Raw genomic sequence first — 5,492 nt, forward strand, 5'->3', positions numbered from 1 at the left:
CCTTCTAAGGTCAATTAAGACTCAGGACATATGAGAACTTGTACTGTAACGTCATGTACCTCAGTAGTGTCCCAAATTTTCTGATCAAGAAGATTATGGGGCCGAAGAGGAAAGTGATCTATGACGTAGAGTGTGCCTAAGGAGAGTCACATGGGGAGAAGACACTCTCTCAGTCTTTCACAGAGAGCACATTGGCCAAGCAATGACCGTGATGACTCATCCACATGGCTGACACTGACAAAGGTTCTACAATCTGAGGTACAGGATCTCAGGATAAATCCTGAGGGCATTTCACTGACCTTCTCAGACCAAAAAGCTACAACTCTTGTTGCATAGGTCCTGCTTTACCTTGGTCTTAACCATCCAGTAGAAAAGTATAAAAACAAAATATAGGAAGTAAAGCCATGCTGTTAGGTTGAGCTGTGGGGGACTCAGGTCAATAATTTCTGACATTGCCAGTTAAACAGAAGACCCAATGCTATTATGGGCTATTGGACTCTTTTAGAATATTTTGCTGAGTTTACACACCTATAATATTCAATAACGGAACTTAGAAAAAATGGGGTATACAGATGAATGTCCATTTTGTGTCTGTGTATTCAAAGTGGTTAGGATAGATATATAGTTGCATTCTCTTAATGAATAGAATGATTTGTTGTAATGGTGTTTGTAAATAGGATCTCAAGTCCACATCTTGTACAGCAATTAACCACTAAGAAGAATATGTGCAGTGTATTATTTGTTGAAACTGTACTTCTGATTTGATTTGAAACTGTCTCATTGCTATCTGTTTATCAATAAAACTTTGAAAAAATAAATAAATAAATAAATAAAACAGAAAAAAGAAAGAAAAGAAAATCCCCACAGTACCTGGTCCACTGAGAAACTACTTATTTTTTAGCATGGCTGTGTACTCAACTCAACCTACAGTAATTATGTGATTTATCAATCAAAATGGGGCTTTGGAGAATGAAGTGTGACGCTATGAATAATTGGGTTACTGTACCACGTGTAAGATGAGATGTCCTATTTACAATTGAGTGGTTATGGGCCAGTGACACACTTCAGCTGACTAAAGCACCTGCCTGGGCAAGCTTAGGCAAGCGCAGGGACCAAAGTTCAATCCCCAGTGCCACATGTCATGCCAGCCCCACCCCGAGTGCAGGCTGAGCTGGCCACAGAGTTCGGGTGTAGTAACGCACGTCTGTAATCCCAGAGCTGGGGAGGCTGAAAGCAGGAGCATCACCGTGAGGCTGAGCTGCATAGTGAGGCCCTACAACAACCAAATACTTAATAAATAGATAAATCTCTTTTAAAAAAAATTGAGTGATTATAAGCAGAGGCTGTCAGACCCAGATTGCTTAGGTTTGAATCTCTTCCAATTATTTGTGGGTTCCAACTCTTGATAATAACTGCCTCATGTATAAAATGGAGATTTTAATGGCCAGTACTTGTTTGAGAAGTTTTATGTGCTTTAAACAAAATTACAGATAAAACACTCAGCAGTTAGTATTGTATTGTATTGCTCTCTCTCTCTCTCTCTCTCTCTCTCTCTAACTCAGGACCTTTACAGGGATTTGTTCTAATGGTGTTTGTAAATAGGATATCATGTCCGTATCTTGTGCAGCAATTAACCTCTAGGAAGAATGTATGCAATGTGTTAATTTTTTTTTTTTTTTTCTGGAACTGGAGATTGAACTCAGATCCTTGCGTTTGTCAGTCAAGCGCTTATCCTACTGAGCCATCTTTCTGTCCCCCAATGTGTTAATTATTGAAACTGTCCTACCAATTTGGTTTGAAACTGTCTCATTGCTATTTGTTTCTCAATAAAATTATGGGAAAAAATAAAATTAAATTAAAAAAAAAACAAAAAACCTCAGGACCTTGCCAGGCAGGCACTTGTGCCACTGAGCTATCTCCCCAACCCTCTAAACTCTAAAATTAATGGGAAGATTGTCTTTTTCATCATGTAATATCTAATATGGCTTGGAACTTCAATGTCCCCAGAAGCTCCTGTACTAAGGCTGGTCCCTGGGGCAGCAGGGAGGCCTTTGGGAGACGCCTGATCACGTGGGCTCTGGTCTTCTGAGTGGACTAATACACTTATGGCCCCACAACTTAATAGGCTGTGAGTAGGTGCAGCCTGGCTAGAGGAAGTAGGGTCACTGGGGACATGACAGTTCAGTCCTGATCTCTCCATTTTTCTCTCCCTCTCTTTGTTTTCCCCCTTCTTCCCCTCTAAAAGTCTTCTGTCTTATTTTTCTCTCATTGCTGAGACAAATACCCAACACCTGAAGTTAAAAGGGGAAAGGGCTATTTAGCTCACATTTGGTGGCGGTTTCAGCCCATAATCCTCCGGCCCCAAGGCAGGCAGAAGACAGCAAGCAGCAAGAGCAAAAGAGGAGGAGCCAGCCGTTTGCCTCCCTTGCATTGAGTGCAGGTTACGCCTGTGTTAGTTGATACATTGTGTCAACTTGGCTGACTTAACTCCCTGCAGCTCCCAGCTGGGGGCCCAGCCCTGCAGGGCTTGGGTGGAGAAGTAGAAGGAAGAGAGGGGCTTGATGGACACCGAAGCTGCTGTCCTTTACCTCAGAGCCAGCGGAATATGGATTACCCTCCAGTAACTGTGAGCTAAATAAACCTTTCCTTCCTTCATTTTGAGTGCTGGGTATTTGTCCCAGCAACAAGTAAAAAGTAACTAAGACACCGCCCTATGGCTGGGGCTGTAGCACTCACACCCCCCAATCCCAGCACAGAATAATGAATCAGTCGCAAAGTCTAGATTCAGCTGCCTATGGAAAGCCCGCCCTCCATGACCACATGAGGCTTTGTGGGGACCTCCAGACACAAACCACAGCGAATCCCTTCCCTCCTGACCTCCATCCCTGCCTCCCTCTCCAGCACATGTAGATGCTGCCCACCAAATTATCATGGACTAAAACCGCTAAACCATGAGCCAAGGTACAGCTTTCCTTCTTTAGCAGTAGTAAGGACTGAACCAGGGCCACACACATTCTAGCTGAGAACTCTGCCACTGAGCTACATCCCAGCCTCAGGGTTTTTTGCTTTTTTTTCCTGTCTTTGGGAGGTGGGGTCTCCCTCTGTTGCCTAGGATTGGCCTTGAACTCACAAACCAAAGAGTATGACAGTTTCAAGGATCTCAGCATGTGTGGCCATGGGGTGTCCTGAAAGGATCCTGTCTTAGTCACTTTGCTCATCGCTGAGACAAAATACCTGACACCCAGAGTTAAAGGAGGAAAGCTTTATTTCCTCCTGGCTCACAGTGTGTAGAAGTTTCTGTCCATAGCTGGCTGGCTCCAAGGCAGCGTGGCACAGCAGACTGGAAACAGGCCGTGGTAGGCAGAAGGCAGCGAAAGCACCCCGGCGGCAAGCAACGAGTGCCAAGCAGGCAAGACAGCAACCCTCTTCCTGTCTCTTATATTTTATCCAAACTACCCACCCTTAGGGCAAGTACCACTCACGTCCCTAGTGCTAGTAGCATCACAGCCTTGGCCCAGCCACCTCTAAAGGGCCCCAGCTATGACTGCAGGAGGCTTTGGGGGGACATCTAGACACAAATCATCACAATCCCATTAATTTTTTTTTTTTTTTCTCGGAGCCAGGAATTGAACTCCATCCCTTGCGCTTGCCAGGCAAGCGCTTATTCTACTGAGCCATCTCCCTGCCCCCCCATTAATCTTTCTATGTGCAATCTCATTAAATACTAATTTTAACACAAATTGAGTGTCACACTCAATTTGTTATACTCAGTTTAAACATAATTTTAACTAACTTCTTTTCTGGTTTTCCAGTCCTCTTGAATTAAAAGCAAAACAGGGCCGGGGTGATAGCTCAGTAGAATAAGTGCTTGCCTGGCAAGCTCAAGGCCCTGAGTTCAATCCCCAGAACTGGAAAAAAAAAAAGGCAAAACAGAAGCAGGGTAGAAAATATTGAGAGAGAGTTGGGTGTGTTTGGCAACAACTTGAGGATACAGGGACACAAATAAAGAAATATAAGGAACTCATAGACATCTGGGATCATTTAGTGGGTAAACACTTCTTAGTCTTCATTGCTGTTTGTTGTAGGATGTAACAATCAATGTTCATTATAATAACAGGATGATAAGCAAGAAAAATCCAGAATCTATGCAAATTTTGCTTTAGAGTGATTACTATTAAAATATTAAAATTGGGGCTGGGGAGATAGCTTGGCAGCCTAAGTGCCTGCTTGGCAAGTGTAAGGACCCAAGTTCAATCCCCCAATACCACATGCTGTGCCAGCCCTGGAATCCTGGGCATATTGGCCTATAATCCCAGTGATGGAGAGGCTGAGACATGAGGGTCACTAGGAGTCTGAGCTGCATAGAGAGACCCTGTATCAAATAAATAAATACTTTTAAAACATAAAAATAAAATTTTATTCTCAAAGAGGACATCTGTTGCCTAGCCTTATTTTAGTTTTAGGCTTTGAGTTGATATGAAGCTGTACAGGGTTGGGGAGATGGCTCAGTGGAATAAGCGCTTCCCTGGCAAGCTCAAGGGCCTGAGTTCATTCCCTGGTTCAAAAAAAAAAAAAAAAATAAGAAGCTGTACAGCTTTGCTAAAGATGGTTCGAGAAAGTGTGCCAGGCTCACTCAGCACCACAGTTAAGAGCAAAGATGGAGCTAAAGGATTGAGGGTGGGGCCAAGGAGATGGCTCAGGAGAATAAGTGCATGCTTGGCAAGCACAAGGGCCTGAGTTCAATTCCTGGTTCCACAAAAAAAAAAAAAAAAGGATTGAGGGTGAGGAAGAAAAGCTTGTAAATTCCCAGAGCTTGTGACTGGTCCTCATAGTGGTTATTGTTTGTCATCCCTTCCCAGTTTCCTTGGAAGCCAATGGGCCTCTGCATATTTTTGCCATCCCAGGCAATAAGCAGAAGGTTAAGAATGTTATTTTCCCTCCCCACTTCTTTAGAGAAGAGAATCCCAAGGGAAGAAGGTCTGAAAGGTAGCCAAATCCTTAGCTCTGTGGTAGAGGAAGGCAGGCAGGCAGGTAGGCAGGAAGGAAGGAAGGAGAAAGGAAGAAAGGAAGAAAGGAAGAAAGGAAGGAAGGAAGGAAGGAAGGAAGGAAGGAAGGAAGGAAGGAAGGAGAAGAAAAGGGAAGAGAAGGAAGGAAAAGAAAAGAAGTACTTCAGCATCCATCTCAATCTGATTGAAAGGCTAAAGAACTTGCTATAAAAACCTCACAGGATTTTCTTTCCTTCTTTCTTTTTTTTTTTTTTTGTATTTAATACAAGGTCTAACTACACAGATCAGACTTGTAACGATCCTCCCGTTTTCAGCCTCCCAAGCCACCACACCCAGTCTCACTTGCTGTCTCAGTATACCCTAGGGGCAGGGCTGGTACAGCATGTGGTACCAGGGATCAAACCCCAGTCCCTGCATCTGCTAAGCAGGTGCTTTAATCTGCTGAGCTATCTGGCTGGCCGGATTTCTAACCTTATAAAGTATCAA

Source organism: Octodon degus, unplaced genomic scaffold, assembly GCF_000260255.1.
Source record: "Octodon degus isolate 3935 unplaced genomic scaffold, OctDeg1.0 scaffold00047, whole genome shotgun sequence".
Classification (NCBI taxonomy): domain Eukaryota; kingdom Metazoa; phylum Chordata; class Mammalia; order Rodentia; family Octodontidae; genus Octodon; species Octodon degus.